The sequence below is a fragment of the Urocitellus parryii genome, chromosome 5, assembly GCF_045843805.1.
Source record: "Urocitellus parryii isolate mUroPar1 chromosome 5, mUroPar1.hap1, whole genome shotgun sequence".
In the NCBI taxonomy this organism is placed as follows: Eukaryota; Metazoa; Chordata; class Mammalia; order Rodentia; family Sciuridae; genus Urocitellus; species Urocitellus parryii.
In genome coordinates, this window is record NC_135535.1 from 67,593,067 (window position 1) to 67,606,267 (window position 13,201).

Below are 13,201 nucleotides of genomic sequence, written 5' to 3' on the forward strand. Positions count from 1 at the left end.
CTAAGTGAACCCCATTATCATGTCCAACCACAAGAATGGGGTTCTAATTAGAATAAGATATATCCTATGCTTGTATAATTTTATCAAAATGGGTTCTACTGACATGTATAACTAAGAAGAACCATAAAATAAAATTTTAAAATAAATAAATTTCCTATTGCCAAGAGTTTTATACCAAGATAAAAATCCTACAAAAACCATATAAGAGCTAATCTTGCTAGCACTGGATATTAAATTTAAAATAGTTCATTTCCATATAAATAAGTGTAGAACAACATCATCATCTGGTTTTTGTCTGTGAGTCTTTGATAAAAGTAGAGTGGATGGGGCTGGGGATGTGGCTCAAGCGGTAGTGCGCTCGCCTGGCATGCGTGCAGCCCGGGTTCGATCCTCAGCACCACGTACAAACAAAGATGTTGTGTCCGCCAATAACTAAAAAGAAATAAATATTTTTTAAAAAAGTAGAGTGGAAAATTTTCATTATGCTGATAGTAAATACATGGGGTTTAAATTTATTCATGCAACAATTTTAGTTTTGCCTTAGGAATTTCAGCAAGTATAAATTATCTAGGACCTATTAGCAAAGGGGTCACTAATTAGTCTTCCGGAGTCATTCAGTGCTGGATGACAGATTCCCAAAGGGTAAATTCTGTGGAAATATATTGAAAGAGGGAGACATGAAAACATTGAGGAGACAAGTCAGGATGGGAGAAACCACTGTTTACCCAGGAGCATGTTTAGACTAAACTCAAAAGAATCAACCATGAGCTAATCTAGTTCTTATCAGAAATACAGAGTTAATACACTAATAAATTATGTGTTCTGCAATCAGTTTTACTCCATTAAGAATATGTTACTATCCCTACTTTTTTCCAGTTATGTAAAGACCCTCTCTGGGGTGAACTAAGTGACCCAAAACTTTGAAGCTAATGTCATGTAAACCCTGGGAGAGAACTCAGCAGAGAAAATGAAGATTCAAATTCAGATTTGCCTCCTTGGCCAAAGTCAGATAGCCTGATCAGTAGCAGAGCTAAGAACCATGTCAAGGTCCTCTGATTCTTTATGTAGTTTATCAACCATCCATTCAAAAGAGCACCAAAACCCCCAAATGGCCCCCTCCTTGGAACAGGTCTTTAGCACATGTGTTACTACCAGGACTGCCTAGTGTCTGATTAATGGGATTGCCTATAGATTGTGCATTCATTCATTTTTTTACTTAATAATCAAAAATATTTTTATAATTGCCTGTATGTGGTGCATTAAAGTAGAATAGAAAGCTGCAAAACTTAGTTTTGTGATGTTTTTATTCATTGACTATATAAACTTTTACTAAGTACCTACTAAATTCCAGGCATTGTACTAAGCTCTAAAGATAAAATGATGAAAACTACTGACATAGTCCCTGCCCTTATGAATCTTACTAAAAACATAGATAGACATGGAGCAAATTCATTCAGTCAGTCATTTAGTCACTCAACAAATATACACCAGACCTTTCTATATTCTAGGCACTTTTCTAAGTGCAAGGGATATAGCAATGATGAAGCAAATCTTTGTGCTTACACACAAAGTGTAATTGATTATGAATATATCATAAAATGCCATGTGCTGGTAAGTACTATGAAGACAAATCAAGGCAATTAGACAGCGGTTGACCATAGGGGAGGGAGACAGGTCAAGTGAGACTGTGAAGTCTTCTCTGACATACTCAGAAATCACAGTGTGAGGATGGATGATAAATCCTTCCCCAAGAAGCCCTCGAGATGAGACAGCATAGGCAGAAAAGGGGAACAGATTGGTGGGTGGGTTAGAAAGTGATGGAGCTGGTAAGGGGAGTCGCCGGCCACTTCCCCCTTTGGGCGTCAGTCTCTTCACCTGTAAATAGAGGGCCTTGGGCTCCAAGACCTCCAATGCACCCTTCAGATCCGAGAGTCTTGGTGTGTGTTTGACATGATGAATGCATGTGGGAATCCTCTGTGGGTCTCCTGTCTTCTTTTCCACTGAACTTTTCTGACACATAGAACTCTATCCTAGAGCATCTTCTCTTACAAGTGGGCTTTCTCTGGGTAAGCTTCTTAATGATTCTCTAACTCACATATTCATCCCAAATATCTCCCCTGAACTTCAAGTGTCTACCTCCCAGTGCCTCCTGGATATCCCCTCCCTATTCATAGGCTCAACAAACATGATGAATACAAATCTGAGTTTACCATCTTGCCCTCACCAAAGACAGAAAACTGAGGATCATTTTTTTTATTCACGTCCCTGTCAATTTAAATACCTAATTGGTGATGACATCCTTTAAAATTCAATTCAAATACATTTTTCAAACCTGTCTCCTCTAGTTGGCCCTCACGTCTAAGCCTATGTCAGCTCATCACTGTCTCTGGCCAGGGTTTTGCTACAATCCCTGAATTCTCCTCACACAGATCAGATGTTCTCGTGGATTGTGACCTCATCTCCTTCAAATCTTTGTTCAAATGATACCATCTCAGTCCTTTCCTGACCACTCTATTTTAAATTGCAAACCTCATTGCCCTCCTCTACCTCCACATTAACAATCTCCTTTTCCCTGATCTGTATTTTACATAGCACATAGAACCTCCTAATACATCATAGTTATTCTTTATGCCTATTACTTATTTTGGGTTTTTTTTTCAACTTGAATATAAACTCTGTCAGGACAAAGATTTTAGTCTGCTGTTTCAGTGGTGTGGATTCAGAGTTTAGAACTTAGTTCACATAACCAGAAGTGAGGCAGCCCTGCATAAAATGCTGAAGCAGTTAATAGGTCAATTAATATTTACTGAATGAATGAACTCACTGCCTTCACTAGATGCTCCATTGTTTCTAGCTCATCTTTTGCATACCCAAGGAAAATGTTGCTAAACTACCATTCTCATTATGTTACCCCTATACTTGGCCTTGCATGCCTTCTTATGTCACTCCACATCCATCCACACCAAACTGATAAAGTTTCTCAGAGAACAATTATTTCATGCCCCCTTATGTAAAATCACACCATTTGCACTGTCTTCCACATTGTCTACATAATGGGATAAATATCAGTCAAAACAAGATTAAGCTTTACCTCTTTTCTGAAGGTTTACCAGGTCATCTAGAGACCAGTTCACATAACCCGTTCACATCTGTGCCACCGCTATATCCAGGGCTTTAGGTTATTCTAGCCTTTATTTTGTTTCTTTACATTTCATTCTGCTCCTGTGAAATTCTAAGTCTTTTGGGAATCATGTCTCATTCAACTTTGTATCATCAGTGCTTGGTACAGAGCCCAACACTTGGATGTTTATTGAATATTTGCTGAAAAAAATGAGTATTAAGGAAGCAATCAGGGAAGAGGGACTTTGGAATGCTGCATTCCTCCAGAGATGAAGTTATGATGGAGGTGGTAAGTGACCCAGATGAAAACGCCTGGCTCACTTATACCTTAAGAGGAAAGTGACATTTTTCATAGGAGAAGCAGTCCTATTCATCTGAAATGACTCATCTAAGTTATATTTCTTTTCTGAGTAAGTATCTCTAATCATGGAAAATCTCACCATCACTACTGAATCTGTCCTCATAAATAGCATAGAAATCACCAGATTTAGACTGTGCTCTTTGTGCTGCTCCTGGTGATTTACTCCTTGATGTGAATGGGGAACTTGATGATGACCCTGGTGTTCAGGACTGATTCTCACCTTGAAACACCCATGTACTTGTTCCTGGGTCACCTTTCATTTCTAGATCCCCATCTTTCTTGAGTCACCAGGCCCAATGTTGCTGAATTTATTAACTCTAAGGAAAAAAATCTCTATGTGGGGCTGTGTGACCCAGAGCTTCTTTCTCAGTGTCTCTGGAAGCACTGAGACCTGCTTACTCTCTGCCATGGTCATGACTGCTATGCTCCCATCTTACCCTCTACTCTACAGGTGGTTATGAATAGTCCTCTCTGTGCCAGGATGGGGATTGCAGTATGGACAATGGGTTCCCTGTACCCTTTGCCAAAACAATCTCTTCACTTATGACTTATATTTCAGTTTCCCCAATGTCATCCCTGCCTTCTGCTATGAGTTTCTCTCTCTTTCCTGCTGTGAGCTGCTTTCCATTCCTCATCTTCTTCTTTCCTTTTCTCTTGCCCTGCTCTGATGCTACTGTCAATAGGCCCTTCTTCTGGGTCATGTGTATTTCTAGGATTTGTGATTATCCTGAATCTCTTTTCTTTCTCTAGAACCATCTCTGCCATTCTGGGCATCCATTTTTTCCAAGGATCAAGGCAAAACATTCTCTGTTCCTTCCACCTGACTGAGGTGATTTTGTACTGTGGAACAGCCATTTTTTGATTCATGAGCCTTCTCTGAGTACCCATATTGTAGCAAGTGATCTCCACATAGTGCAGGGTGACCACTATCCTGCTGGGCCCCCTCATCTATGGCCTCAAGAACCAGAGTGAGGCAGCCCTGCATAAAATGCTGAAGCAGTAAATGTGCCTCCCATGGGAGATTGGAGTTGTGTTTGGTCTGAAGACAATGAGAAAAAAAAATAGGGTTGGAAGTACATTAAAGGCTAACTCAATCATCTAAGAAAATTACCACTTGAAAATAAATTCTTGGATCTGGGTAACAGAAGGTTCAAATGTGAGATTGCTTATTTTATTGTTTCTGGCAAGAAAATAAAGTGAAAATTGAGAAATAGGTCCTGAGATGGAGTAGTTTAAACAGACAGAGTACAAGCCTGTTTGTCTGACTTAAAAGTTTTGAAAGTGTAGAGTTCTCATGGTTGAAAAATAAATAAATAAAAGAAGGAAACGTGCGAGTCTGAAATGCACTTCAAAGTGTGAACTGGTTACTGATGGAAGAAGAATGCTTCATCCACTTAACCTGGGGGGCACATAAAAAATTGATAAACCTGGTTGGAGCTGACTTCTTGGTTGCTAGAAAGCAAAGATAAAGATTGGCAAGAACCCGCCCTAACCCACTCACAGGAAAAACTTTTCAGGTATGCAAGCAAAGACATCCTGGTGACTGAGATGGGATAGGCTACTTGATGAGTAGAATAGAGACCTCCTTGTGACCCATGGTGATGAATGTCTCTGCAGTATCAAAACAATGTTTTCATTCAACCCAGAGGGTACCAAGTCAATTAATATACTCAGCATCTGCCAGTCCCAGTTGGCCAGACTTCTCCTGAGCCTACTGCTCATAGCTCTCTTGACATATATACTGTTTGAGTAATTCCATTGCTCTTTTGTGTGCTGGAACTATGTGTTGGCCTCTTTTGTCCAAGAGTGATATTTATACACATTCAATTAAATAAATTAATTTCTGATTAAAAGAGATTCCTGGGGGGGGGTGATAATAAGCTCATGATCTAGTGTGTGAACTGACCCAAATGATCCCTTTAATGAAACACTTAACAACACCATTGTGTTTCTACCCTTAAGCCTAAACAATGGTAAAATTTTCTTTTTATATGGCACTTTTTAAGTTAAATTTGAATTTTATATTTAAAATAAATAAATTAAATTTTTTAATTCAAATTTATTAAAAGTTGAAACAACATGGCTGGTTTGTGGCTGAGTGGTAGAGCATTTACCTAGCATGCATGAGGTACCGGGTTCTATCCCCAGCACCACATAAAAATAAAAAAATAAATAAAGGTATTATGTCCATCTAAAACTAAAAAATTATTTTCAAAAAATTGAAACAAAAAACATTGTTCATTTGTCTTGCATTAGTATTATGAACTTTCAATTTTAAATATATGATAAATTTTATAAAATAAATGGGCGAATGAAAGTGGATGAGAAAGAGAAGTATTTTAAAGATTTTTAATTTTTAAAGATGTGAGTATAAAAATTTATTTTCCGGAAAAAGCATACTTTATTTTGAAGTGCATTTCTAAAATATGGGTAGTGTTTATATGTCAAATAGAAATTACCTCTGGGACAAAGAGAATTAACAAGTCATCTAATTTTTGTCAAAGAAAAAGAGGATTCTAGTATAAAGGGTAGTCAGTCATGAACCTCATGTGGAGCACCTGGTTCTCCCTCAAGTGGCTGAAATTTAAGAGATAGTTAGAAGGCGGAATTCACAGAACTTGACGGATTTTTAAATAAGGGAAGAATTAATAAGAACATCCTTGTGCCTTTGTCCTCTTTTTTGTGTTCCTAAGATAAATTTCCTAAAGTGGCCTTATTTAATTATAGTTAAGGGCTGGGATACAAAGACATAGAAACTGTGAACAGTATTTTTGTCTGAATCTTACAACCACTTCTTTCGTTATCTGCATCTCTGAGAGACTGATCCAAAGACCAATTCATACTCAGTCTCCCAACACTTAGGAGACTAAGGAAATTACTGCCATAAGCTTTCCTGCTTGCCTACCACCTACTGCAGAGCCACATGCAGTAAGAGCCCTGGCAGGCTACTCCACACATAGCCTAGATGTGTGAATTCTGCTGGTGAAAGCAGGGCTTACACTCAAAATGCAACCCCTTATCAAGTTCCTGTTCTCCTTCCTGCCCCTCGGATATAAGTATTGGATCATCTTGATTTGCAATGCCCATATGCACAGGACCCTTGTTCAGTTCAGGGAGGCAGGGCCACACACAGAATTGAATGATGAGCCAAGAAAACATACACAAAGGTAAAATAATGTCAAGAGCCAAATAAACTTTCAGGATGGTTTTTCAATAGTAGTTTTTTATTTTATTTTTTTATTCTTTTTTAGTTATGTATGACAGTAGAATGTATTTTGACATATCATACATATATTGAGTATAACTTCCCATTCTTGTGGTTGTACAAGATGTGAAGTTACACTGGTCATGTATTCATATACAAACACAGGAAAGTTATATCTCACTCATTCTACTGTCTTTCCCATTCCCATCCTGCCTACCTTCCCCTCACTACCCCCTGTATAATCCAGTGAACCTCCACACCCCACCCCCACCATTGTGAGTCAACATCCTCATATCAGAAAAAATATTCAGCCTTTAGGTTTTTTTTTTTGGAGATTTGCTTATTTAATTTAGCATGATAGTCTCCAGTTCCATCCATTTACCAGCAAATGTTATAATTTCATTCTTATTTATGGCTGAGTAATATTACATTGTGTGTGTGTGCCACATTTTCTTTATCCATTAATCTATCAAAGGGCACCAAGGTTGGTTTCATAGCTTAGCTATTGTGAATTGAGCTGCTATGAACATTGATGTGGCTGTGTCACTCTAGTATGCTAATTTTAAGTCCTTTGGGTATATGCTGAGGAGTAGGATAACTGGGACAAATGGTGGTTCCATTCCAAGTTGTCTGAGGAATCTCCATAATACTTTCCAGAAGGGTGGCACCAATTTGCAGTCCTACCAGCAATTTATGAGTGTATCTTTTATTCCACATCCTTGTCAACATTTATTATTTCTTGTATTCTTGATAATTATCATTCTGACTAGAGTAAGATGAAATCTCAGTGTAATTTTAATTTGTATTTCTCTAATTGCTAGTGATGTTGAATATTTTTTCATATATTTGTTGACCATTTATATTTCCTCTTCTGTGAGGTGTCTCTTCAGTTCCTTTGCCCATTTATTGATTGGGCTTTTGTGTGTGTGTGTGTGTGTGTGTGTGTGTGTGTGTGTGTTAGTTTTTTGAGTTCTTTATATATCCTGGAGATTAATGGTCTATCTGAGGTGCAGGTGGAAAAGATTTTTCTCCCATTCTGTAGGCTCTTTCTTCATGTTCTTGATTATTCTTTTGCTGAGAAGAAGCTTTCTGTTTTGATACAATCCCATTTATTGATTCTTGATTTTACTTCTTGCACTTTAGAAGTCTTATTGAGAAATTCAGTTCTTAAGCCAACATGATGTAGATTGGGCCTACATTTTCTCTTAGTAAGAAAAGGGTCTCTGGTTTAATACCTAGGTCCTTGATCCACTTTGAATTGAGTTTTGTGCAGGATGAGTGGTAGGGTCTAATTTAATTTTATTACATATGAATTTTCAGTTTTGCCAGCACTATTTGTTGAAGAGGCTATCTTTTCTCCAATGTATGTTTTTGGTGCCTTTGTCTAATACGAAATAACTGTATTTATGTGGGTTTGTCTTTGTGTCCTCTATTCTGTACCATTGGTCTACATGTCTGTTTTGGCACCAATATCATACCATTTTTGTTACTATAGCTCTGTAGTATAGTTTAAGGTCTGGTATTGGGATGCCTCCTGCTTTAATTTTCTTGCTGAGAATTGCTTTGGCTATTCTGGGCCTCTTATTTTTCCAAATGAATTTAATGACTGAACATTAATAGGAATTCCATTAAATCTGTATAATGCTTTTGGTAGTATGACCATTTTGGCAAAATTAATTCTGCTTTTCCCAGAACATGGGAGATCTTTCCATCTTCTAAGTTTTTTAATCAACAGAAGTTTTGCAACTAGAGTAAAACTATGTAAAGAGGGTCTGAAACATGATCTCCAAATGAGTTCCCCGACTTATTAGGGTTAGGAAGAAAATTATGAAGGGTCTTAAAACTACCATCTATAAACTTACAATCCCCAAGAGCTATAACTTCACTTGAACTCTTTCATCTGAGAAACACTCATCTAATACCATTAGCCAATTCTACCTAAATTTTCCCAGTACTTCTTCTCTACTCTATTTACCTCCATTTACTGGTTATCCTATCCAATCCTTGACATTAAAAATTGCCTCTGTTCCCATTAATCCTAAATTTATATCCCTAGCCAGGATCTCTCCAAACCTATAGGTTTAATGAGTTGACACTACTTGGATGTCTAATTGGTATCTTAAGCTCAACATTTCCAAATTGAACTCATGATTTAAGTTAACTGCACCATAACAATCCAAAACCTAAGAATAATCTTTGATTTCCTCTTTTTCCCTTTTTCCTAGTACATATTCAATACATAAGCAAATTCCATTAGCTCTATCTTCACATATATCCTGGACATCATGATCTTTCCTCTACTAACAGTTTAAACCATCATTTTTCCAACCTGGACTTAGGGCATGAGTACAGGACTCAGGGCATAAGTACAGGCCAATCAAATTTGGTTTCAAACAGATAAAAATGAACACTGGATTTCTCATCTGGCATGAATGCTAACTGAATATTAGCCCTGCTGTAAAAAGATGATGACCTTCTAATTCATATCACAGCTTTCATTACCGTCCCTCCCAAGGGCCTCACCCCTAAACACAATTAATATTTGAATTTGGGGATTATCTAATGCATGAACTTTTGGAGGACACATTCAAACCATAAAGAGGAGTTTCCATAAAAAAAAAATCTGGCAACCTCCATCAAAAATGCTGTGTTTGGGGTGGGATAATAGCTCAGTAGTAGAACTCTTGCCCACCATAGATGAGGCCCTAAATTCAATCCCTAGCACTGCAATAAATAAACAAATAATAAATAAATAAAAATTAAGCATTAAAAAAGGATCTGGCTGGCCTGGTGGCACATGCCTGTAATTCCAGAGGCTCGGGAGGCTGAGGCAGGAGGATTGTGAGTTCAAAGCTAGCCTTGCAGCAAAAGTGAGGCATTAGGCAACTCAATGAGGCCCTGTCTATAAAAAAAAAGTACAAAATAGGGCTGGGGATATGGCTCAGTGATCAAGTGCCCCTGAGTTCTATCCCTGGTACCAATGAATAAATAAATAAATGGATCTGGGGTTGTGTAATATGGTGATAGAGTGTGTGTTTAGTAAGTATGAGACCCTGGGTTCAATCCCAACACACACACACACACACACACACACACACACACACGCTATGATCAAGTATTTTTATTCTTTAGGAATTTATCTGACATATTCTTGAAAGTTTAGAAAAGAAGCCATGTTCAAGAATGATAGTTACATTTTTCTATGCAAGCAGAAGCTCTATTCTTTTGCTAATGTCTTCCTAAGCACCTACAAGAACTCCTGGTCCATAATAGACGTTCCATAGGTATTTGTTGAATGCAGAAATGCTGGAATGTTGGATACAGCCATTTCTAAAGAAAAAAATTAAGAAGTTATAATACTTCCGTATAATAGACTAATAGACATCCTTTTAAAATCAGGCAACTCTAGCTGGGCTGGTGTTGTAGCTCAGTGGTAGATTTCGAGGTCCTGGGTTTTGTCCCTAGCACTACAAATAAATGAATAAATTGTGCAATTTCATAATAATAATATGGAATTATGTTTGAGATAGATAAGTAAAAAAAGAAAAATTTCAAAATGGAGTGTAGTCTATGTTATCATTTGTGTGAAAGTATTATATAATTGTATGCGACTGTTCTGGTAAACTATCTCTGAAAGTTATACAAGTCAAATGGAAGAAAGTACTAAAAAAAAGAATTAAGTGATTGTGGAATAGATATTAGAGAAAAACTTACTTTTGTACCATGAACACAGAGTTTAAAAATCATAATTAAGAGCTTGGGCATAGCCAAGGGGTAAAGCACTTGCCCACCATGCATGAAGCCCTGGATTCAATCCCTACTACCACAAAACAACAAAACAAAACAAAAATCATGATGTGTGAGTTGGGGGTGGTGAATAAAGCTACTGCTTTATACTACTTAAGGTTAGAAGTAGAGAACATGTTCACTTTGCTTCTTATTGCCACATTAAGTACCATTTCTCTCCTTCTTCCTAAATGTTTAGCTACGTTGAAGTACATGCCATTCAAACCATTTCACACATTACCCTTCCTTGTTATTGTCACCTACCATATTCCTGATCATTCTCCTTCACTAGAGATTCCATCAACTGGCTTACTATCCCACTCTCCATAACCCCATTATCATTCCTGGTGACTTCAACATCCATGTGGACAATTCATCTATAGCATATAAATATGCACAAGTACAATTTCATTACTTGCTAAAATACTGAAATACTTTCATAGCTTCATGACACTTAAGTGTCATTCCCCAATGCTCTGGTCTTTCTATTAGGATTAACTCCACATTCAGAAACCCAAACCAAAGGGAATTGCCTTGTACAACATGTTGTCTCCAAGACCCTACACCAGTGCTACAGGCTACATCTGTTTGATGAATCCATGCCCATGCTAGAACTGGTAGTTAAATATTTTGAACACTATTCCTGGTTCTTTAGAAAAGAAGTCATGTGCAAAAAAAAAAAAGTCTGTTTTCTGTTGCAACAACAAGATGCCTAAGACTAAGTAAGGTATAAACTTAAAATTTATGTCTCTGCCTAGGTTCCCAGACCATTCATGTTAGCCTTTGAAATCCAGGTAAGAGGAAGCCATACCCCTACAGCTAATTCTGTGTGCTTGCAGAATTAATATCACATAGATGCCACCAAGGTTCATGGTTTGTATCCTCCAGAGTAGCAGGTTGAGTCACACTTGAGCCACAGCTAGAGTGAGGAGGAAAGGTGAGAAACAGAGACTTGGGGTGGTCTTGGGTAGTAAGCCCATGGAGGTCAATCCCCTCAAGCCATTCTGCCCTCCTAGAGCTCCTGGGTCTGTGATGGAAGGTACAGCCTTCACAATCTGAATGCCTTCAGATTCTTTCTCCCGTTTTCTTAACGATCCCTTCTATCCATACTAATCTCTTTAGCAATTGGTTGCTCAGCTACATCCTTGATTTCCTCTCCTGAAAATACTCTCTCATTGTCTACCACATGGCCAAGTTGAGAATTTTCCAACTCTTTCTGCCCTACTTCCCTTTTAATTATAAATTCTGTCTGTAAGTGATCCCTCTGATCTCTCATTTCACTGTACACTTTTAAAATAAGCCATGCAGCATCCTGAATTCTTTGCTGCTTAAAAATTTCTTTTGTCAGATATCCTAGTTCATCTCTCTTGAGTTCTGCATTTCATACAGTACTAGGTCATGAACACATGCAGCCAAGTTCTTTGTCACTTTGTAACAAAGATTGTTTTTATTCCAGTTTCCAACGCTTTCTTCCTCCGTTCCACTTGAGACCTTGTCACAGTGGCTTTTATGGTCATTTTCATCAACATTCTGGTTAAAACCACTTAGGTATATAACAGAGAATTAGAAGCTGCTTTTATTAAAAGCATTCACTATTCAATTGTGCTTGCAGATGCCCAACAGGTAAGTAAAAGTAGGATAAAGACCTGACATCTCTGCCTTCATTTCATATTTGCCTCCTTCCTTACTTTAAACTTTGTGTCAGATTCCTGCTCAGCCCTGCATGTATGCATGCTAATACAAGGGTTACTAGCCTTAAGTTTACCTAACCTATCTTGTTCACCTTCAAGACTGAGGACACCAAGATAAGAGTAACTAAGGTATTTTCAAGATTTGAAGGGACATACAACTGCTCGCTTTTACAGCATCCTGTTTCAGACCCCTGGGGTGGCTCTTGGATGTCTTCAGTCATTGCCCTATACTTCCAGGAACATAAAACCTTGTAGGCAGATCACCCTAAAATTAGACTGCCCCCCTCCAAAACAAAAACAAAAATCAGGAGCCATCATCTCATGAGAACTGAATTGGCCTCTTCTAGGACTACAGGTCTGATAGATAATATCCCAAACAACAAGTGGAAATTGCCCTCCCAAGTGATAAGGATTTCTGGGGAGCTGACTAGTAGAATCAAAACCAAGATAATGATCAACCAGACCACTGTTTGACCAGGAAGATTTAATTACGCACATCTCTTGCCCCAAGCCCCAATTATTCCTCTGTTTAAAAGCTAAAGTTCATGTCAGTACCCTGAAGACTGAGCTGAGACACTTATTCTCACTTGCCTTCCCAATATACTTCATTGGTTAAAGCTTCCCCCCACTCTGCTTTTCGCCATTACTTTATCCTTTTGGTTTTGGTGGTAAATAGCTGGACCAGATTTGTTGGTGTTGCAGAGCAAGAGGATCTACAGAACTGAAGTGATCATGGATATCCTCAGTCACTGGCTCTTGGGACCTGCCTGAAAGATTTCAGACAAGTCACTCAGAGTAGCAGGCTTGATTTTACGAGGAGGGGTAGAAAAGAAAGAAAGAGGACACTCAAGAGAAAGAGAGGGTCCTCTCAGAGAGGAGAGGGATGGCACAATCCTCCTGCCCTAAAGTTTATTGGGGATACCAGGAAAGTTTCCAGAGAGTTCCACCCAGGTCTACCTCTTGACTGGTGACTTGCAGCAGGATTGTTGTCAAGTCCCCACTGCTCATGGTCTTACCCCATGGAGGAGAGATTTTGCT